Source organism: Schistocerca cancellata, chromosome 1, assembly GCF_023864275.1.
Source record: "Schistocerca cancellata isolate TAMUIC-IGC-003103 chromosome 1, iqSchCanc2.1, whole genome shotgun sequence".
Taxonomy (NCBI): Eukaryota; Metazoa; Arthropoda; class Insecta; order Orthoptera; family Acrididae; genus Schistocerca; species Schistocerca cancellata.
In genome coordinates, this window is record NC_064626.1 from 1,177,121,064 (window position 1) to 1,177,146,062 (window position 24,999).

The following is a 24,999-nucleotide window of genomic DNA, read 5'->3' on the forward strand; positions in this document are numbered from 1 at the left end:
ATGCAGTTACGGGTTTTTATGCCTATTTATGTGCAATATGTTGCATTTCTTTGTGTTAGGGTCAACCGCCAATGCACGTACCAAGAGTCGGCCTTCTCCGAGTCTTCCTGCATGTCGTTTCTAGCACTGCTATTTCTCTGTAAACAATAGATTAATACACGATCAGCCTCGTGCAGATACCAGCGTTATCCGCTTGGTCATTTATATACAGGGTGAGCCATTTAAATATGTTTTTGAAAATATCTCGAATACTACATATCGGATTTTAAAAAAGGTTGTAACAGAAGTTGTTCGCCTCGTAGGGGGACATTCAGTGACATAAAATTCGACCCCCCTGCCCCATCTACAGGAAGCGGTAAGAGGAGCCAACTTTGGAATCTTAAGTGGCAATCTCCACTTTTTATTGCGGAATGGTATTCTCCAGGAAAAAATACGTAGCTTTTGTACTTAATCTTTTGATTCGTTATGTGCTAGTCGACGCTCTAATCGACAAAAATCAAAGCGGGTTAAAAACCGTTGAAACACGATAATATTTCAAGAAATATACAAGAGATTAGGATCCCAGGAGAGCAGAAAGTCAGTTATTGTGAAACCTTTAATGAGAAACGGTTTTTTATAACAAAGAAACTTGATTCTCGAGAACATACTATATACTTTGTCCTCATTATTGGCGCAATTTCTTTCACACATGACTCTCGGCATTCCTTAACCAGTGGGGGTTCTCCACTGACAAACAACGCGTATTATGTAGATTCAACTGATCACGATTCGTAAACGTTGATTCATCAGAGTAATTATGTGTGAAATAAAATCATCATTGGCTGCTAGTTGTTGTTGTTGTATTCAACTGCGAAAATTGAAGAGGTTTTCTAAATCATCCACTTGTAGTTCTTGATGCTACGATAAGTGATGTGGATGCAAATGTGTTTATGCAGTATACACAGAACACTTCTTTGCGGAATTCCTAAACCTTCTTCGATATGCCGAATACTAACGTATCTATTTTTTGCTATAAAAACCAGTTCCTCATTAAAGATTTTAGAATAACAGCAATTCTAACCTCTTGGTATCCTAATATGGCATCTTTTTCATGATATATTATCACTTTCGACCGTCTTTAACTCATTTTGAATTTTGCGAATTACAGTAATATCACGCAATAAAAAATCTTAAATACAAGAGTTAAATATGTTTCTTCGTAGGATCCGAATTCGCAATAGAAACTGCAGGTTTCTATTCAATATTTCAAAGTTGATCACCCTCCCGTCACCTGTGAGTGGGGCAGGAGGGTCGAGTTTTGCGTCATTGGATGTCCCCCTTCGAAACGAACAACTTCTATTACAAAACTTCCTGGCAGATTAAAACTGTGTGCCCGACCGAAACTCGAAACTTCTATTACAGTTCTTTTTCCAAGTCCGGCTTATAGTTTCTTGATATTTCCAAATTTTAAATGCCTCTCCCTGTATATAATGAATATTAGTGGTCCTACAACTTTTCTTTGGCGTACGCTCGAAATTATTATTTGGGTCTGACGATTTCGGTTCGTTAAGAATGGTATGCTACGTTTTAGGTGTATTTACTGGGAACTCCTGGAGGCAATCAGAAAGCTTGTTTTCCGTACGTTCGTATTTTGCTGATTTGGTGACAGTGCTTGTATGATGCCCGTGGTTTCAATACGGTTCATAGAACAGTAAACCCTGTCATCTGTGTAGGATTGCGGTCACAGGTTCGAATCCTGCTTCGGGCATGGATGTGTGTGATGTTTTTATGTTAGTTAGGTTTAAGTAGATCTAAGTCTAGGGGACTGATGACCAGAGCTGTTAAGTCCCATAGTTCTTAGAGCCATTTGAACCATTTTTTGTGTAGGATTGCGGAATGAAATTATACGGATTGCTTACACTGTAACACAGTTTGACATTTAAGCTTTGTTTTAGTATACTTACATTTATGATTTTTCTGGTTGGTTTACGGAAAGCAGTGAAGTACCGTAAGCAGACGATAGGACCATTAATACGACAAATGTTTCACCGATTTCTCGCTGCGTCAGATTGATGTCGAAAATCAAACTTTCGACTGCTTCCCTTGGCCTCATCGTCATGATTTGTCAATAGACCGTGCGATACTCTATGTAACTGACCGAATTATGTCACTGGTACCTCACGAAGAGCCGGCACTTCCATATACTACCGGAGATCATGTACATGACTAAGGTAGAGGAACACTAACAGCGAACTGATTTCGGCACATGGTAAATAATACAACTTATTTCTGTATAGCCTTTCAGCCTCAATTGCCCGCTTCCGTTCATCACTGTTCGATTCAATACGAACGATTTCAGAATACCACACACAGCATCGTCGCCGCGTTAAGTATCTCGTTTTCGACTAATCTGTTGTTACCGATCACACTCTCACGAACGAACATACAAATACGTTTGATGGAATTATCCCGTGCGTCCACCTACTTAGATTATGTCGTCAAAGAAGCCGTTGAGATCGGAAATTATAACATCAGCTTTATCTGGGACAGCAGCTATATCCTTAACAAGCTAAATCCTTCACTTAATTTGGGTAGAGCGACGGGTCGTAACACATCTGAAATGTAACGTCCACTGTTCAAAGTGCCGTCAATGTGAACAAGAGGTGACCGAGAAGTGTAACCAATGGCACCCCATACCATCACGCCAGGTGATACACCAAACACGGATGCGACCATCATGATGCTGTAAAAAGAACCTGGATTCATCCGAAAAAATGACGTTTTGCCATTCGTGCACCCAGGTTCGTCGTTAAGTACGCCATCGCAGGCGCCCCTGCCTGTGATGCAGCGTCAAGGGAAACCGCAGCCATGGTCTCCGAGCTGATAGGCCATGCTGCTGCAAACGTCGTCGAACTGTTGGTGCAGATGGTTGTTGTCTTGCAAACGTCCCCATCTGCTGACTCAGGGATCGAGACGTGGCTGCACGATCCGTTACAGCCATGCGGACAAGATGCCTGTCATCTCGACTGATAGTGATACGATGCCGTTGGGATCCAGCACGGCGTTCCGTATTACCCTCCTCAACCCACCGATTCCATATTCTGGTAACAGTAATTGGATCTCGACCAATGTGAGCAGCAATGTCGCGATACGATACACCCCAATCGCGATGGGCTACAATCCGACCTTTATCAAAGTCGGAAACGTGATGGTACGCATTTCTCCTCCTTACACGAGGCATCACACCAACGTTTCACCAGGCAACGCTGGTCAACTGCTGTTTGTGTATGAGAAATTGGTTGGAAACTTCCCTCATGTCAGCACGTTGTATGTGTCGCCACCAGCGCCAACCTTGTGTGAATGCTCTGAAAAGCTAATCATTTGCATATCACAGCATCTTCTTCCTATCGGTTAAATTTCGCGTCTCTAGCACGTCATCTTCGTGGTGTAGCAATTTTAATAGCCAGTAGTATAATATTTTTGCGTCATAGACATCGTCACAATCTCTGGTAGCATGTGGGCTTTGTATGACTTCGTGACGTCTATCTGGTATAATTAGGCCAGCCAAATAAGATACGACACGGCCGACGGATGATTCCCAGCGGCAACGACAGAAACTTGAGTTGGAATACAAATCTGACGCGGCAGGAAATCCGCGAGACATTTTTCCAAGAATATCGCCGCGAAAAAGCTACGTCGTTAGAACCATCAGCTTCTTGCGCCCTCCCTTGCCCCTGTCCGATCGCCGTGTTCAAGGAGCGGGGAATTCGCACGCGGCCGCAGGTTATTGCTTCATGTCTGGAGCGCTATACATATCAAGCGGCTGCCGCCGCGCGGGCCGCGCTCCGAGGTTTGCGCAAGTTTGTTCGTTATATTGCGTTAGGGAACTCTGCAGACAGCTCTCAAAGGGGAAATCTAAGGACGGATTAGTTTACTCTGCTGCACTACGGTCGCACCCGACTGCTGCGCCTCGAAGCGCGGGGCGGTTCCGCCGAAATCGCTCCTCCTTTGTAGAGGAGCTCCCAGAAATTGAAGCGCTTTGACTGCCACTATGGCGTCATTACCCTGGATCTCCTAGGAGCCGGGAAAAAAGCGGGAAGCGCGCTACATAAATTTATGGTGCTCTGCGAGGTGAGTTATTGTCCATTCTCAGCTAGCTGCGCATTACGGAAAATGAGTTCTGTCACTTCGAGATGCAACGAAACGTAATTAGCTTCGTAATGAGACAGCGGAATGTACACTGCTGGTCACGAAAGCTGCAACACCAGGAAGGGAAGGAAATAAAAAAATTTAGTTGTTGTGTGTATGTAGTAGAGGGAGTCCCTGTCAAACGTCCCACATTTCGAAGGCTCACACTAAATACATTACGGTATACATGATAATGAAATTGCACCATGTGCAAGAGCATCTCAAAGAATTTATACTCCCGTGTCAGACGTGCCAACTATTGTCACCACAGTCCAGCACGATCTTACGAAGTGAAAATGAATACTCACAGCAGTGCTTGCAAGCAGTAGTTCAAAAAATGGCTCTGAGCACTATGGGACTGAGGTCATCAGTCCCCTAGAACTTACTACTTAAACCTAACTAACCTAAGGACATCACACACGTCTATGCCCGAGGCAGGATTCGAACCTGCGACCGCAGCGGTCGCGCGGCTCCAGACTGTAGCGCCTAGAACCGCTCGGCCACTGAGGCCGGCGCAAGCAGTAGTGCGGTTTGCAAAAGCAGTACCACCGATCCCCGTGCAAATAAATTATCGTAAGTAGTATGGATGTGATTCACCTGATGTTAAAACAATTAAGGAACGGCATCGTAATTTTCTGGCAACTGGAAGTGTCCTGAAACATTTTGTCGCTGCATGTCTTAGTATTCCGGAAGAGATAGTGGAGGACATCAGACAAGTTGTCCTTAGAAACACAGGTAAGTCATAAGGATTTTAACATGGCTGTCAATCAGCGACTGTTGTATAATAAAAAATTTTGAAAAACACAGCGCTCAGTCGCGAACACAATTTATTTGTGACCTAGACTTCGGTGTCACAAAGGGACACCTTCTTCGGACAAAATTAAAGCTAAATGTTACAGCATAACGTACCAAAAAATACGAAAGCTGCTGTCATACCTGACAGCTTCAGATAGTCAAAATTAAAATAACATGCAACAGAGGTGCAAGCCACTAAGGGTTGCCAGGTGTCCTCTGCTACAGTCAACACAAATTAATTGTGTTCGCGATTGAGGGCTGTGTTTTTCAAAATTTTTTACAGGAAAGTCAGTTCGGCAGGCACCCAGGCAACGTATCGTACCCTGCGTAACATTGCACCGTGTAATATACCAGCGTCTTCGTTTGTATGCTTACAAAGTGCAAATTCTGCAATATCTGTTGCCAAACGGCAAACCAAGCCGACATCAATTTGCTACGGATATTTTGTAGCTTTCTGACATGAATACTAGCTTCCTGGAAATATATTATTCTCAACTGAGGATACCTGTCATGTACCAGGAGCGGTTAATCGCTATATTGTTCGGATTTGGAGCTGGAAACATCCGCACGCTATCACTGAAGATGCTCGTGATAGCCCTAAACCAAACGTCTGGTATGTGAATACACGACAGGGTTGTTGGACCGTTCTTCTTTGCGGAAAACACAGTGAACAGGTCAGTGTATCTATACATGTAGGAATAGTTTGTATCATATTTCAACACGAGGGCGCTCCGCCACATTGTTCAGTGCCTTTTCGTAAGTTCCTGGATACGAAATTTCCGAATTGGTGGGTCCGACAAGGAGGACCCACTGCCAGACCATTATGCTCCGCTCACCTCATCCCAATTAATTTCTTATTCTGGGCATTCGTGTAGGACTGCGTGTATGCAATATTCCTATCTTAAGATGTATCACTCATGCAATTGCAGCAGTTTCAGATGACATGTTGCGAAGAACATGAGAAAAACTGAATACAGATTTGTTTTTATTTGTGCTAAAAATAGTTCACATGTAGATGTGTAATGACAATTATTAGATAAATTCTTTGAGATGCTCCAGCGTATGATGCAATTTCATGATCATGTCTACTGCAGTTTTCTTTTCCTGGGCCTTTGAAATGTTGGAGGTTTGAAAGGGACGCCCTGTATAGTAGAAAGAATACACATGCTGCCGCCTCTGGCAGCAGCAACGGGCCTAGCCTTGCTGGGTGTCAACTCAAATTTAATTTTTATTACAGATATGAGTACGTCATTCCAAGATGCTTCAACTTTATGCCACAGTTCATCAATCATGGTGGCTGGCGAGTGGTAGCGTGGCATTATCTCGGCAATCCATAGTCAGAGGTATTCGATAATTGAGAGATCTGAAGAACGTCCTGGCCAACACAACAGTCCAGTGCCCTCCGTATTCAGTATGGTCTGTCATAACCACAAGTGCAAAACGCAGTCTTCCTTACCCTGCTAAAAGACAACGTCACGAGCACTTCGAATGTAATGCACAGCTCCAGCCTCAATACATGAGATATAAGAGGGTAAGTCAATTATTATCCACAAAGTAGTTATAAAATTTTATTGTAATCAAATAGAAAACTTACAGGAACAACATTTTTCGACATAGTCTCCTTGCGTTTTAGCGCACTTGGTCCATCGTTGTGCAAGCTTTCTGATGCCTTCTCGGTTGAGATGCGAGCCAGGAATGCACCGCTTCTTTCACTGCTTCGTCCGAGGCAAATCGACGGCCCCTTAATGCCGTTTGAGTGGTCCAAACAAGTGGTAGTCAGAAGGAGCAAGATCGGGACTTCAAATTTGAGTTTCTGGAGCGTTTCAGCAGTGTGGGCAGCAATATGCGGACGGGCATTGTCGTGGAACAATACAACACTTTTTGGCAGCAATCCTCGGCGTTTGCTTTGAATTGCAAGCTTTAGCCTGGCAGTAAGCATCTCACTGTAGCGTGCACTGTTGTGCCCCTTTCCCCATAATGTTCCAGTACTGGACCTTGTGCGTCCCAAAACACCGTAAGCATCAGTTTTCCTGCGGACGGTTGGGTCTTGAACTTTTTTTTGCTCGGGCAAATTTGGACGGTTCCATTCAATACTCTGCCGTTTACTCTCTGGCTCGTAGTGATGGATCCATGTTTCGTCCCCAGTAACGATCCTGTCTAAGACATTGTCCCCTTCGTTACAATAGCGATCCAAATGTTTTTTTGCAAATGTTCAAGCGCTTTTGTTTATGCAACTGTGTGAGTTGTTTTGAGACCCACCTTTTACAATATTTATGGAACTCAAGTCTGTTGTGGATGATTTCGTAGGCAGAACGGTGAATAATTTGCAGACGATGTGCCACTTCGTCAATAGTTAATCGTCTGTCTAAGAGAATCATTTCACGTGAACGATCAATGGTTTCTTCATTTCTGGCGGTAAACGGTCGTCCGCCTCGTTCATCGTGCGTAACACTTGTGCTATCATTTCGGAATTTTTCAATCCATTCGTAGACACTCCGTTGTGGCAAAACACTGTTCCCATACTGTACTGAAGGTCTTCGTTGAATTTCGGCCCCTGTTACGCCTTCCGACCACAAAAAACGGATCACTGAACGTTGCTCTTCTTTGGTGCAAATAGATAGCGGAGCAGCCATGATCAACAGCACGGCAGCGATAACGAAACTAACCTAGCAGCTTGAAAATTGCAAAGATATAACAACAAATAAACAAAGCATGCGTCATCAACGTAAAACGACAGTACTACCAAAACAAACAAAAATATAACTAAATTGCGGATAATAATTGACTTACCCTCGTATATCGGGTGCTGTCCAAATCACCGGGTTTCTGAACCGTATGTGATGGTGTTTTGTTCACATTGACACCTGTCACCGTCACATCAATTGCCGGGGGTGTACAGCGATGACGAATTAAATATGGCTACATTTGTTTTCCTCGCAGTCTGCACATACTGATTTGTCTATCATGATGCTGTATGCGGAACTGGGATTCATCCAGAAAGAGGATATGTTGCCCCTTTTGTGTCTTTTGTGGACAATGCTGTCGTTGGGTGTACGGCATCTGGCAGGCACCTCATCCAGCCAGGCGCAACACGACACAGTGCTGTGGGTTGCCGCCCTGCCTAGGCGCCCGCAGCTCTATCACAGGCCTTCTTGCATAGACGCGCCCATCAGGACGCCAGTCAGAGTGAGTTTGTCTCAATGTTCATAATCGGAAGTCGGACGGTATATTCCTCAGAGCAACACATAATCGGTGGGGCACAAGACTTTGCATGTACACACTTTGCCTATGGCAATGTCTCTTTAAAGTAATTGACAGTACATTCAGCTTGTACTCTCAAGAACTTTTATTACGTTAGTGATACATTTCCATTAGATCAGCAAGATCTTTTAGCTGCCTTCATTTAAAAACTATTTCAGTGCTATTCTGAACCAAACGTTAGTTTGTGCTCTCCATTAATAAAGTTATATTGTTCTTATTTAACTGGGTGCATCACTCTTCTTGCACGCATCACCCGCGCAGTGGGATACTAAAGCGTGCACTGTCATAGACTCACCTTTCTCTGCTGCAGTTTCAGGGGGAGCCACAATAATGATCGCCTTGCTGACAGCCCGTGACGTTGTCGCACCGACCATAAGAACACTTAACTTGGTGCAAACAAGCCCATTTCCTGGCTCAAGGTACGTAAGATCCTGAAGAACGGAACGAACTGTGTCTGTCCTCCTTAGCGCTAGTGCGTGGAACCATTGAGATACTGCATGCGTTGAGTGTGTCCCTTCTGAATCCATCAATCCCACATTCACGTAACAGTCGTGAGATCCCGAATAACGTAAAGAGCAGTATCTCGGGACTACATACTGCAGTCTCGATTTGCCACGATTCCCTACTTTGTACAGTCGTAATGAAATGCAAATTACTTGAATATCTAAGGATATGGGATATATCATGTCAATATCACATTTATTGCCTGTTTCATCCATGGTGTCGCAAAAAATTGGAAATTTGTGGTAAGGTCTTATGGGACCAAACTGCTGAGGCCATCGGTGCAGAATTCCGACAGGTGCAGTTAAAGGTATCTCCTGTTTACAAGAGGCACAACACGATCTTCTCATAAACAAAAGACATTGAAATGCGATTTCTGAACGAGAAACCCGATGCGTAATATTTCCTGAGATACAAACTGCAGATGACGTTCCTTTTCCTACTTTGTACAGTCGTACTGAAATGCAAATCACTTGCATATCCAAGGATATGGGATATATCATGTCAATTTCACATTTATTGCGTGCTTTATCCATGGTGTCGCAAAAAATTGGAAATTTGTGGTAAGGTCTTATGGGACCAAACTGCTGAGGCCATCGGTCCCTAAGCCTATACGCTACTTAATCCAACTTAAATTAACTTACGCTATGGACAACACACACAGCCATGCCCGAGGAATGAGTCGAACCTCCGACTAGTGGAGGGGAGGGGAGGGGGGGGGGAGAGCCGCACGGACCGAGATAAGGCGCTTCAGACCGCGCGGCTACCCAGCTCGGCATGGTGTTGCCATTTTGATGGCCGGCAGTGTATATGGATATGTGAATGTATAACCATTCTGCATGAAATATGATTCTCTACATCCACAGTGGCGTAAGGGGACTGATTTAATATGTATTCTAGAAATGAAGAGGATTAACTACTTCGCCCACTTACGTAAACATTATGTTGCTCTTCATAATACGTTACACGAATGCTGTTTAAAGACTAGGAGAAGAGTTAATAACGACGATGTAACTGAACTGAAATGTCTGTATCGTAAAGTAAGAATCAGATAATATGGCGTGTGTGTATGTGTATGTGTGTGGAGGGGTGGGAGGGGGTATTTGTACCGTTAGAAATATCTTTTACTTACTAAAATAAATGTTACTCATTGTAATTTACAGAGTACCATGTATCGGAGGCTAACTGAGTCTAGAATGTCCAGAGGCTACGATTAATGAGATCCAGAGAAATGAGCGAAATGGTAATTGGATAGTGGCTTAGCAATGCAAGTCATTTGTGCGTATCAGGAATGAAGCAGCAATCTGCGCCGTTCTTACCTATTAACCAGCAGTGATTGTCGGCGCTGTGAACTTACCTGAAACAACGAAAAAATTCAAAGTCATTGCATGCGCAAAGAAAACCAGTGTAATAGCAAAATACATATTTTACAATGTGAATTGTCTATATCACAATTATATACAACTGACAACAGAAGCTGTAAGTAACTTTTGAGCAAATGTTTATTATAGTCACAATCACTTCACCAGCTAACGGAACTGTGTTTGTGTCACAAGACCACAGTGAACTACTATGTACAAATAACGACATGATGATGTTAAGCAACCGTAGATGGCTGTTTATGCTTTCGATGTCGCACTGCACTTTTTTAATACAAACCGCGATATTTTTCTTTTCACACTTTCTGAAATCTCTGAAACATTGAGATGCCAGAGAAAAGTAGTTGTTCTTATAAAACTTAAACTAAAAATTAAGAAAAGATCGACAGCAAGAACCTCTGAAAAGTAAAAAAAAAAAAAAAAAAAATACGTATTTCCCCTTTAAGTTTAATATAGGCAGTAATATTCTGATCCATGCGCCGCGCTTGGGGGGGGGGGGGGGGCAGTAAGTAGGGAAAGAAGTTAACTGCAGTTATCCTTCCTCGTACAGCCTACTTTCATTACTGCTGGGCATAAGACTCTTCTGTTTCGCCTCATTTGTTCCAGGCCTGCGAGTCCCGCATCCACACCTCAAAATAACTAGTGTAGTTGTAATTAATTTTTGTAAGAAATATGGAAATCAATCCATCTTTAAAAGGCTAACTTTGTTAAAAATGGCATCACCTACTTCTTTTACATCACGTTTTTACATAATTACGTAAACTTAGTTTCATGCATTAATTTATCTTATAAAGTGATTCGATGACAGCATACTAACCAACAGGCAGTCACATGTGGCCCGCCTCTTTGGCCCTGGGTCCGTATTGCGAATTTTCCGAAGTAAATTCAGTAACACTTTGACTCAAATAATTCATATTGAATTTTTTTACTTACCTACGTTGTCTTGGTAGCTGACTTGAATTTAAATTACGTATTTTATCATTTTTAGAGGCATTCTATTTTTATTTTGTTTACTTAGCGATGACACTTGGATCAAAATTTAGCCCCTTATGTCAATCTTAAAGGGACAATACATATTTTTTTCTTTTACTTTTTAGAGGTTTTCTATGTCAGAGGTTTATAAAACTTTTAATTTAAGTTTTATTTGATGCTTTTTGAACTTCATATTTTACTAGTGGGCACGGTGTGATTCACGCTTCATCTCCAAAATCACACAAATACTTTTCGGGACGAAACACGAAATTGCGACCCGAGACTTTTTTCACCTATGCAATTTACGTATTTCTTTTTTTTTTAATTCACACATGTATTCATTGTCTATGCTTTAGCATACATTTAGGCTAATTTAGATAACGTAAGCAATAAGCGGTGGCGATTATTCTAAATCAAGTCGTAAGAAAGTGGGCTGCCATTGCGCTCTCCTGCAGTAGGTTGCCAAAATTATTTGGGCAAAATTATTTGATTTACTACTGAACTCTAGGTCTCAAAAGAAACTGCAAAGACGTTTGTCAGAACATATGTTTATTTCTCCCAGTTGAGTCACAGTCATCATTTTTTAGCTTTGTAGGTGCTGAAACGGGCGACTTCTAAAGCAAAAATCGTCATTGTTGGCCAACCATAAAAATAAAAGGACTCTCATTTAGATCTTTTTGAGCTCTGCAATTTGGTACTACGTAACTTGATGTAGCTCTTACGTATTAGGCAGCGTATATTGAGGAAGCGCCCTGGTGGAAATTTTTTTTACTTAATTTTGCTGACGAAATTGAAACGGCTGAAAAGGCTTCCATGGAACACAATTAAGAACAACCCCGCCCCCCCCCCCCCACACACACACACACATTTAACCAGCTTTTAAATTAAAAAAAATCTATTAAAATCAGACCTTTCTTTTGGGAGCTTCGATGCCGCAGATAGATAACACAGATGCACACGTTAAACTTATAACACCCCTCTGTTTGCGTCGGGGGTTAAAAATTAATCAGAGCTGTCTTATACATAGGAGTTCGATTTTTGAAAGAATCTTGGGTTGGGGATTACTGGTCAAGACTATATTGCTAATAATCGAGGTAGGCTACCATTGTTAAGCGCCAGCTAACAGAAGGACGAAATAGCACCTTGTCCGAGTGCTGAGTAATGAGAGAGCGGAATGCGGATACGTAGAGCTACCTGCGGGGGAACAGCGGACAGCCAGCCGTGGATCGTAAAGGCCGCCGCCCTAAGCCGCGCGTAACGAGACCTTACTGAGAGGCGCCGTACTGCCTCTCGCTCCAGACACCCTCTGGAGAGCGAGCTCATTTCCAGCCGCAGGCCGGGACCAGGAGCTCTAGCAGCTTCGCCTGTTGATGTTACGAGTAGCCTTTGATGCATACTCCATTTTCCTCAGAGCTCTGGCACTCATCTCCCGCGGAAGTAACTGCTTCGGTGAGGGTATGTCATAATGTGAATGTCGGTGGGAGAGCTTTTAAACCTGTTGCGAATGTTCAGCACAGCGAATGCGTCACCCGAGGTTAAACCCTCTCCACATCCTGAAGAGTATCCTTCCGTCTGTACTTTTCTCTTAGCCATGAAGTGCTACTGTTGGTCGAAACTCTTACTCCGCAAGCCATCTTCCGGTCTGTGGCGCAGAATCCTTCTGGGTCCATTATCATGTCCCACAACCCTGTTCAGTTCTGGAAATTGCATGGGAACGACAGCTGTCGATGAATCTCGGAAAAATCTCTAATTTCATCACTCTCCCGTCTTTATCGTATTATGATGTTATGAAACCTTTGTGCTTCGAAAACATCAACAATTTGGCTCTGGAAAGATTGCACACACTTGAAATCTCACTCTGTGATGTAGCACCTTCGAATGCGCTCACAATTATAAATTTATTACGAAATTAATTTCTGTTTCCCATAGTACCGATGTGAAGCAGATACAGACAACCACTACTGTGTTTATCTGATTTACAAGTACACGCATGACACATCGAATTTCTCAGGGCACGTGAAAATCATCAAGCGTTTGATTTATCCGAACACTTATCATCCCTCAAAATTCATTGGTGCGTTGAAGAGAGATATTACATATATGTTTATGCTCTCAGTTACAGAGGTTTTTATGTCGCCTCCACAGAGGCAAAAATGCGAGACATAGCGAGGTGTTCCACATATAGAGGTTTCTAACTAATCAACTTCTCACTACGTTTGACTGTACCAGGGAGAATGTTATGTACGCCAGATTTCAGACATTATACCTGACCACGGCCTTACTTAACGACCGAGAGCAGCGGCCTCTGCGCAGAGTTGTCAGTGCTAACAGACAAGCAACACTGCATGAAATAACCCAAAAAATCAATGTGTAGCGTATGACTAACTGGAGACTATTTTCATGCATTCCTCAAACAACAATGGAATTTTTATGGGTGATAATGGGCCATGCCACCAGGCCTCAATTGTTTGCGATTGGTTTGAAGAACATTCTGGAAAACTGGAGCGACTGATTTGGCCACCCATATTGGCCGATATGAATCCCATTGAATATATATGGGAAATAATCGAGAGGTCAGCTCGTGCTCAAAATCCTACATCGGCAACACTTCCACAATTATAGAAGCCAGAAAGGTCACAGCTCGTAGTAATAGACAGAAAGTCGTCGAATACAACAAAAGTAATATCCGGCGTTCCCGAAGGAAGTGTTATAGGCCCTATATTGTTCCTGATCTACGAGGATTGGAACTTTAATAGTAACAACTATTTATTCACATCTCGTACAAAATAGATACGTGCTTCAAAGTCTTACTGAGCTTCAAAGTAGTCACCAGCATTATGTTTAATCCGTTGCTAGCGACTTGGAAGTCGTAGTATACTCTTAGCAGTGGCAGTTGTGTTGACAGTTTGATCGGTGCGGTCTATTGTCCGACGAATTTGTAGAAATTCTTAAGCGAATGGCGTGAAGTGTTTCCTTCAGTTTAGAAATCGAGTTGAGCTCACGAGGGCTTAAGTCATGGGAGAGCAGTAGGTGGTATAACACTTAGCAGCCCATCAGTCAAACATATCAGTAACAGCTTGCACTGTACGTGCTTGAGCATTGTCCTGCAAAATGATGGTCAGGTCCTACAGAAAATGTCACCACTTCTGTCTCTATGCTGTTCATTTTTGGAACGCAGCCTACGACCAGCTCAGAGACAGGAGTGATGGCACTTTCTGCAGGACCTGACCATCATTTTGCAGGACAATGTTCAAACATGTACAGTGTAGGCTGTTACTGATTTGTTTGACTGATGGGTCTGCTAAGTGCTATACCACCTACTGCACTTCCGTGACTTAAGCCCTCGTAAGTTCAACTCGATTTCTAAACTGAAGGAAACACTTCACGGCATTCGCTTCCGAACTGCTACAAATTCGTCGGGCAATAGACCGCGCCTCTCTGTCAACACAACTGGCACTGCTATGAGTATCCTGCGACTTCCACATCGCTGGCAACGGGTTATACACAATGCTGGTGACTACTTTGAAGGTCAGTAAAACTTTGAAATACGTGTCTATTTTGTACGAGCTGTAAATAAATAGTTACCACTATTATAGTTCCAACCCTCGTATTTAACATATTATCTCATATGTACCGCAATTAGATGCCTGAAGCTGTTTTGTGTTTGGGAGTTCGATGATTTAAAGAATCGGGGATGGTGGTGTACTGGTGGTTCCTCTAAAATATCACAGTTTCTTAAACCTTACTCAACGTACTGGATCAGGACAATTCGGTGAGCTAGCAACACCGAAGTAACGAGTGGTTTCGGAGGAAGAACAAGTTGGAGGCAACAGTGGCGCGTCACGTTTTACAAGCGTCGATCAGGGGGTGGGGAGGGGTGTTGGGAGGAGAGGAGTTGGTGTGGGTGAAGGGAGGAAGGCAGTCGAAGAAACAACAAGGGCTCAGAGGCAACAATATCGGCGCGGCAGCAGATGTGGCAAACACTACGCACAAACAAGGGTCACATGCCGGAGCGAACAAGGCGCGGGCCGCAGTCCACAGAATTCGGTGAGCCGGTGCTGGCGAGGGAGTCGGCGCGATATTGAGACGGCGGCGGTCCTGTCTGTACAGCGAGGCGAGCGCGGAGACGACGGAGGTGCGTCAGGGCGAGGGAGCGTTCGCGGCCTCTTGCTCTAACAGAGGGATGCTTGCTTCTGACTGTCAACACTCTGTGTGTTCTATAGCCTCCGAGGACATCTTCCAGAGAAGGGGGGAGTGAAAATTAGGCACAGAAAGAAGCATTAGACGAGTGTCTAATGTCCATACAAGCAATCTCACTGAGGACCTAGATACTGGCCGCAAAAGTCTACATTGTATGATCGAACTTCCACGTCTTTGCAGTGGAAAGGACTGAGCTGTAAAGTGCCGTCAGCGACGTGGCCACTAGAAACTGGGTGCTAGGTGTGACGGAGGAGAGATGGAGAGCGAATTCGACCGTTTCTTTTTCAAAGGAACAATCGTTTCCCTCCTTCAACACCATTGCAGTTGTAATAACGTAATACACTGGCGGAAACAAAACTCAGCAACAAGAAGGAGTACTGCGACAGAAGCGAACGTTGGTAAGAGCCATCCTACGTCTGAAATATGATTCCTGTTCATATTTCGCGTCAGTCGCATACCAGTGCCAGTAGCGCTACTAAAAAGATGCAAATAGGTTTCTCTTTAAATACACGCTGTGACGGTCGTGAGAGTTAGTTTCCTTTGAGACTGGATATAGCGAGTTAAAGTTAGTCAAGAATACCTTTACGGCGACAAAGACGCCATTATGATGATGATGATGATGATGATGTTTGGTTTGTGGGGCGCTCAAATGCGCGGTTATCAGCGCCCGTACAAATTCCGAACCTTTGCTCAGTCCAATCTCGCCACTTTCATGATGATGATGAAATGATGAGTACAACACAAACACCCAATCATCTCGAGGCAGGTGAAAATCCCTGACCCGCCGCGAATCGAGCCCGGGACCCCGTGCTCGGGAAGCGAGAACGCGACCGCGAGACAATGAGCTGCGTACAAAGCCGCCATTATCAGTAACTCATTGAGTTTGAACGAGGTGCTGTAATAGGGCTAAGAGAAGCTGGATATTCTTTCTGCGACGTTGCAGGAAGATTTGGCAGGAACGTAGCCACTGTACATGATGCCTCGCAGCGGCATTAGAAAGCTCCATTAGAAAGTATACAAGTCCTTGCAACTTGTCATGCCTTAGCACAACTTGATGATGGTTTGGTTGGGGATCCACTAGAAAAAGCTACACTAACTGCTGTGGATTGGAATCTTACCAAAGGTGATGCTGTGATTCCCAAGAAAGGTAAAGCTCCTGGAATGAAGATTTTTTATCGGCATCATTTTTCATCAGCTTTGAAAAGAATGTCTGTTATTGCTGGGTATACGTTATCTGGAAGCACAGATACAACATATGTGGCGACAGTGAAAGGAGCACCAGAAACACTTAAGTCAATGTTCTCTGTCATTCCGGACAACTATGACTCAGTTTATCTGGAAATGTCTCGGCGAGGTGCAAGAGTATTGGCATTGGGTTGGAAAGAGATTGGTCGTCTCACTCCACAGCAAATACGTGAATTTTCATGGGAAGACATAGAATGTGAATTAAAATTTGCTGGATTTGTAGTCATATCCTGCCCACTTAAAACTGATTCAAAAAGTGTAATAAAAGAGATTCTTAATGCCTCTCACCAGGTTGTGATGATCACTGGGGACAATCCATTAACGGCATGCCATGTTGCAAAAGAATTAAAATTTGTTCAAAAATCTTTAGTTCTGATTCTAACTAATAGTGAGAATGAATGGCATTGGGAGAGTATTGACCAGACACAGAGGCTTCCAGTTCTCCCAAAAAATAATTACAAGGACCGCAGGAACACAGGGCTCCAGACGGGCCCGTGGCACTACCAAAAAGGAAAACCATCGTGTTCGGTGTAAGGCTCTGGCGCATCGTACTGTATCTGCAGCAGCAGTTTGAGCAGTAGTTGGTTCCACAGTGACACAACGAACTGTAGCAAACCGGTTACTTCAAGGACAGATGCGTGCCAGACGCCCTGTAGCGTGCATACTACTGGCCCCAAACCACCACCATTTGCGACCTCAGTGGTGTCACACGAAATCTCATTGAAGAGCAGGGTAGGAATCTGTTGTGTTTTTCGACGAAAGCTTGTTCTGCCTCGATGCCAGTGACGGCTGAGTGCTAGTTCGGGCGCGCGGGATTAGCCGCGCGGTCTTAGGCGCTACAGTCATGGACTGTGCGGCTGGTCCCGGCGGAAGTTCGAGTCCTCCCTTGGGCATGTGCGTGTGTGTGTTTGTCCTTGGGATAATTTAGGTTAAGTAGTGTGTAAGCTTAGGGACTGATGACCTTAGCAGTTAAGTCCCATAAGATTTCATAGACATTTGAACATTTTTTTTTGCTAGTTAGGAAGAGACCAGTTGAAGGCCTGCAATCAGGCTGTCTGCGTGCTAGATAATTAGACCAGGGGCGGGCAAACGTTGCGCGCGGCTCATGAGCACACGGCGCTGCACGTGAGCTGCTCGCGTGCAATCGTCAAACGGGACAGTGACGACAGCCGGCAGGTTGCGGCAGTGTAGTACCAGGCTAAGCTGCGGACGTTGAAGCGAAGCGACCACTACGTAGTGAACGTTGTATTTCAAGAACCGCAAAATGCAGAGTGAATCAAGGAAACGGAGAAGTGGACTTTTGCTATCCTTTAAAAAGGAATGGGAGAATCATTTTTTCTTTGTGCAAAAACGTGAAAATTCGAAATGTATAATATGTGATAGTATTCTCGCAGGTCAGCGGAAGTTTAATCTTGAACGCCATTATAATAAATTTCAATATGTTCCCGTACTTAGTGCAACAAAAGAGGAATTTCTCAAGCGATTTGGGGATATATCACACTTATCCCAAGGTTTTGAATAGTTCTCGAGACAATATGCCGTTTCTGTAGATGATATTCATTCCAGTTTGCAAATGGAATTAATAGATCTGCGCTGTAGATTCTACAGCATAATTCTCGTCTGAGAGACAAGTTCCTATTGGCAAGACGTGTAATAGATTTTTATCACGACTTTCCACAGCAAGAGTTTCCTCGTCTCCACCGTGAAGCCGCGAAGATAATATCAATGTTTGACTAGACATACGTTTGTGAGAGACTTTTTCTGTTATGAAGATTAATAAGTCTCGGTTAAGAGCAAACATCAGTAATGAAAATTTACGTAACTGTTTGCGTTTGTCTGTATGTAGAAATTTTGTTCCAGACATTAAATGTATTGTAAACTCCACCTGTGATAATTAAATAAAACATATCGAAGGTAATAGGTACTCTTTCAAACCACGGTTTCTTTCAAGCACTCCTACTAACCTTATTCTTTCATTCAATAAAACAGGCCAGGAAACAAAACGCATTACAGAGGAAGTAGCGGAGAGACGGTATGGTGGGGAGTGGAGAGAAGCGGGTGGCCAGCTTGCCCCTGTGTGAACGCAGAACACCTGTTAACTGCACACGTGCAAATGCATCGCACACGTGCAGGATTCCTGCCCGCCCCTGCATTAGACCTACACCGGGATTTTACGCTCTACGGTGAGATTTCGTATGACAGTAGGACCACTCTCGTGGTTATCTCACGCACCCTGCTGCAAAGTTGTAAGTCAGTCTGGTGATTCTATCTAATGTGCTGCCATTCACAAACAGCATTGCAGGGGGTGTTTTCTAACAGGGAAACGCTCGCTCACATACTGCTGTTGTAACCTAATATGTTCTACAGAATGTCAACATGTTGCTTTGGCCTGCTTGATCACCAGATCTCTTTCCAGTGGAGCACGTTTGGGACTTCATCGGACGACAATTTCAGCCTCATCCACGAGCAGTATAACCGTCCCTGTATTAACCGACCAAGTGTAACGGGCATGGACCTCACATACGGCACCTGTGTAAGACAATGTATGCACATTTTCTAGCTTTCATTCAATATACTGTTGGTTACATAGGTTATTAATGTACCAGCAGTTCACATCGGTGTGATACCTCTGAGAGTGGAATACATGTACCGGTACTGTTCTTCCTAAGATTTTATGGTAGACAACAGAGGTGCATTTGTTCATCTTCGCTAGTGTGAAATACATCTATTCTACTCAACAAAAAGCCACAACTCTTAAGGTGTGCATTTCAGAGGCCATGCTTACTAGACCTTTTTTTTTCTTATTTTTGTCCATGCTAGCACGTCTGAGACGTGCCTACCGTATACTCTTAACAGCAACAGAAACGGCACTTGTATTTCTGTCAGGGATACCAGAACGATTTTAACTATGGGCCTTTGTTTAGTAGAAGAGATCTACTTCACAGCAGCGAAGATGAAAACGTAAGCATATATATATATATATATATATATATATATATATGCGTACTCACCATGAGGGGTGAGTTACACATACACACGTGGTTTCCGTTTTCAATTACGGAGTGGAATAGAGTGTGTCCCGACATGTCAGGCCAATAGATGTTCAATGTGGTGGCCATCATTTGCTGCACACAATTTCAATCTCTGGCGTAATGAATGTCGTACACGCCGTAGTATATCTGGTGTAATGTCGCCGCAGGCTGCCACAATACGTTGTTTCATATCCTCTGGGGTTGTAGGCACATCACGGTACACATTCTCCTTTAACGTACCCCACAGAAAGAAGTCCAGAGGTGTAAGATCAGGAGAACGGGCTGGCCAATTTATGCGTCCTCCACGTCATGGTAATGTACATGTGCGTCAGTGAAAAAGACCAATAAAAAGGTGTTAGCATGTGGACGTAATGCGCTGTTCCAGTCTCTTCTGTACCTAAGGTCCATCACCGTTCCCTTTGGATCCCTACGTAATTTGGTGCTCTCCGATACACACGATCGAACAGCGGAGGAGTGGTACTCAAGCGTCAACTTTAGGTTACAATATCTCCGGATGTAATTAACATTTTACAATGCAACAAACGGCACTGATTACGTATTTGTTTATATGTTCAGATGTACTAACAAAACTAACGTGGTTCCATTTAAAAAAACGTAGGTTTGTATCAAAAAACATTCTTCCGTGCATTTTTTTATGGTTTGTATTAAACAATTACACTAGCCCCTCTCCTCACGTTCGGTCTGTGGAATCGGTTCGTCAGTATTTGATGTGGTTTACGAAATATATCCAGTGGTAACGTTAGGTGACTCACCCTGTATATATATATATATATATATATATATATATATATATATATATATATATATATATATATATATATGAGAGAGAGTGCGGTCCAAAAGTACTCTAGTGCGATATTTGTTCCATCGATAGACAAACAGCAGTAGTAAAAAATGACAAATAACCAGTGCTCCAACAGCAAATGAGCAGCGCTGCTGGTTGGCCGTTGGAGACGGACAAAGACGGTCGCTGCTGGGTAACTGAATATATGCTAGGAGATGTGAAACACGTCTGAATCCACATGTCCGCAGTACCACAACTACTGTAAAAATGCTTTGTTTTCGCATCTGTACGTCTCATGCATGGAGGAAGGACTGGAAATAGGATTTTGATAATAATAAAAGTAAGCCGAGTGGAACCGGCATCATTTGCTTCCGAACTGCCAGCGGTCATTGAGGGGTCGTACGTAACAGGCTGTACGGAATCCGAATTTAACGAAATATATTAAGAACGTATTCACGTTTATCTCCGCCACTTCGGAAACTCCGTCGGTGTGCGACTCCATCGGCGACGATCCGTCCAGCTGTATTTGCAGGCGGTCGAAGGGAAATTGGTTTACACGGAGGCTACGTGTGGAAGGGTCGGCTGACCAGAGAGGGAAGAGAGAGATAGGGGGGGAGGGGGTAGGATGAAAGAGAGGAAGGGAGGGTGGCTGGGCGATGGCCACCCTAACCCCACCCCCCACAGCCCACTCCGGGAGGCGGAGGCAGCGGAGGACCGCGAGGGGCAGTCCGGAGGCCGCTTTCAAAGTTTTAAATGCGACTGCGGACGGCAGCGATATTGCGCCAATAAATTAGGATGGTGCGGTGGAGCGCGCCCGCGGACACTCGCTTACGCGCACGCCCGCGCACTCTGGCCGGCCGCTGGCTCAGCGCTCCGCGAGCGAATTCTGCGGCGCGACTGGCGCCAGCGATGATGAACGCCGCCAGTGCACGGTGGTCCCGATCGATAGACTGCTCTCTAGCGGTTCTGTCTCGTAACCCTTGAACAGGAATTAGCTGTCAGAGTGGAAGTGTACGGACGAGGTGTCAGAGTAACGTGCTACACTTTATAAGCACGTCAGACGAAATTTAGTCACTCGCTAGGACACATCACGCCAGTACGGTCTTACAATGGCCTCAGTTTTTGTAGGAAGATAGCCCACTAATTTCACTAATTTCTTCACATGTAATGCATCGAGCTGAATCCACTCAGCCGGCCGGGGTGGCCGTGCGGTTCTAGGCGCTACAGCCTGGAACCGCAGGACCGCTACGGTCGCAGGTTCGAATCCTGCCTCGGACATGGATGTGTGTGGCGTCCTTAGGTTAGTTAGGTTTAAGTAGTTCTAAGTTCTAGCCGACTGATGACCTCAGAAGTTAAGTCCCATAGTGCTCAAAGCCATTTGAACCATTTTTCAATCCACCCAACGATAACTGAATCGAACAGCGCTACCAAATTGCCAGCTTATTGACTGCCACGTTTCACCTGCTGTCCCAAATAGTTCTAGACACCTGCTATTTCAAACAATCCTGAAGGCAGAACATTCGCAACTGAGCATTATAGCAGAGGTTGAAAATACCGCTTCAGTTGGAAATTATTTTCACACGACCGGTTTCGGACTGTTATAAGCCCATCCTCAGGTGTCGTAGCTGTGCTGTGCTCCCCGAGCGCCGCATATACCAGGCTCGTTGTGCTGCCTATGAGCACAGGACAGGGAGTTACTGAAATGTGGACGCGTGGAAGCAAAACGGGATAATGGATACTGAAAGGCGGTAGATCTTTTCGTAGTGTAGTTACGACTATACAGAAAACATTAAATAGCAAGTGTGTGATGTGTTTGCGGGAAGACAGTTAAATGGAGAGAAAAAAAGTGACAACTCCCTGTTCTGCGACATAGGCAGCACACCGCGCCTGGTAGACGCGGCGCTCGGGAACCACAGCACAGCTACGACACCTGAGGATGGGCTTATAACAGTCCGAAACAGGTCGTGTGACATTAAAATAATTTACAACTGAAGCGGTATTTTTAACCTCTGCCACCTGCTATTTGTCTGACATCGAATGGCTTAGCGTGCCAGTTGCGGTGCGATAGGGTGCTTGAGCGTTCCTTTCTGGGGTAACTTATCGACCGAAGCTGAAATTCTCAGAGTCTAAAAATATTTAACACGAATTATTTGTGGTGTGAACCCAAGAACGTCCTACAGAGGTCTGTTTAAGGCACCAGGGATACTGACTGTAGGGAAGCAGCCTACTCACGCCTTATAAAATTCACATCAGTCTTTCCATTGTGTGCCAGCCAGTCCGCTGTAACTAGCTCTGACGTCATAAATGTTGCACAATACTTTAAAAATCAAGTAAACAACCTGAAACGTTTCTAGCATATCAGGAGTAATACTAAATCAATATGTGTTGAATATCAGTTCAATAACTTTAACCATTTTCGAAATTTGGACTTTTTCTGTAAAAATCATTTTCGCAACAGAAAAGAGCTAAAAACTTAAAAATTTATATTTAGATTCCTTTTGAATAATAATTTAGTAGAAACAGTATTCTGGATCTCACAAATTAAAATTTTAGTTGAAATTCATGATTTTCTGGTTTTTGTCTTAGAAATTAAGGAAGCAAGATAGATTAAGTAGGCGAATAAATAAGGCTAGGATGTTTAAATTTAAGGGAAGGGAGATCCGCTATAATCATAAAGATGTGAGAAGTTTCAACTGAATAACTATAAAACTATAGCGACAGCGTATCTCCAAAGGGCAAGTTCAGAGCTCGTCTACTGCGTGTAGTGTAATTAAATTAATTCTCTCGCCCAAAATATTTGACTTTGCCACGTCAGACTTTTATTATGATTACTTACCTTTGTGCTGATTGCACATTTAAATTGAGAGCTTCATCGCCATCAGCAAAGGAAGCAATGATTTATTCGATAACTTAAAGTGGTGCATTACTAGTCCGGCGGCTAGTCGGGAGAGCGGATTTGATCAGGCGTTCCCTTAGCCGTCCGCACCGCGGCTTTATATATAAGAACGCTGCGCGAGGAAAAAGGCCCCAGTTCTCTCCAGACGCTGATTAGCGCACCACCTGTGCCGGGAGTCGCGTCGCGTCGGTATCATTGCTATAAACAGCCTCGGATGCTGTAATAAGTTACTCGGGATACGCGTAACCATGAAATCGTTTTCGAGTGAAGTGTTAATTCTGGAATGACTTTAATGATCTATCTTCAGTTTGCGTATGTCGTATTTTCACGTGCCGCCGCAGGACAGACATTCTACCATTATTTAGCGTGGCGTTTGATGAACATTATCATCAAATTATGGCGAGCATTCACTTAAACATTTAATTTGAACAGTTATAGTTGCATCAGCGCATTGGACTCTGAACTGCTCTGGTAGTTGGATTATGTGGATTCTTTTTGGTTTGTGACTTTCAGAATATAGTGAACATTTTAGAGAAAATGGTTTTTGATTATGAATCCCAGACAATCTCCTAATTCCTCAGAGCTATAAGCTGTAGCTATAAATGTATTTCTCAGATGAAGTGGGCACTAGGAATACTAATTACAGGCTTCACGTTTTGCTAATCACTATCTGGTTGCCAATATTGTAGTTAGAGAGCCAGTGTTGAGAATGGCAAACAACAGCATAAATAATAGGAACATTTAATAACAAATATTTCCACCCGCCGCCCCACATGACCACTGCTTCACAATATATAGGGTGTTAGGAGTACAAGTTGGGATGTTTTTATTGATGACTGAGGACACGTACTGAGGAACGTTACATTGGTATTTACTTCATTTGCAGGCTAGTAGTTATAACTATTACGAGTAGGACGTTTATCGGTTGATTAGTCATTAATGTTCCTGGGTAGCAGGTCAGGAGGTACAGAAATGGACGCAAACCGAGAGTGGCCAAGCGGCTCTAGTCACTTCAGTACGGAACCGCCACGGTCGCAAGTTCGAATCCTGCCTCGGGCATGAACGTGTGTGATGTCCTTAGGTTAGTTAGGTTTAAGTAGTTCTAAGTTCTAGGGGACTGATGACCTCAGATGTTAAGTCCCAAACTGCTCAGATCCACTTGAACCAATTTTTGAGCAAAACTGACGGGCGATAGATCGTTTCGTAGTGTAGTTACGGCTGTGCAGAAAACATCAGATAGTAAATATGTGATTGGTTTGCGGGAAGACTGTTAAATGGAGAGAAAGATCTAACAGATTGAAGTGAGTATATGTTACGGTACCAATGATCACAGTATTTGCACCTATATCCTAATAGCCTGTATGTATTCCTTAATGAAGTTTGTCATTAAAAATATGTCTCTTTTTCATAGAAAGAACTCAGCTCGTTGACTCATTACTAGAAGTAAGAGTAGTCGTCACAAAAATTTGAGGTCACTTACGTTGTGCAGAAATGTATCTGTTAATCAGCAACACAAAATTTCAATGACGTGTCAGCAGCGATGAAAAGTTTAATTACTAATAGAGTTCTGTATAAGAGGAGACTAAGGGATTCACTACCACGAACACCACCACTACCACTACCAGCAACAACAACAACAATAATAATTTCAAGCTTGATATCACGACATCAAATGTCTTACTACTGTAATCTAAAGTTACCGTCACCGATATTGGCACTCACCCACTTATTTTCAATAATTTAAAA

General features: G+C 43.6%; 1 protein-coding gene across 1 annotated transcript in view; it reads right to left on the minus strand.

Moving 5' to 3' along the window:
• Positions 1–24,999, minus strand: part of LOC126094195 (RNA-binding protein Musashi homolog Rbp6) — a 1,305,639-nt gene that overhangs the window by 818,760 nt on the left and 461,880 nt on the right. The window lies entirely within an intron of this gene.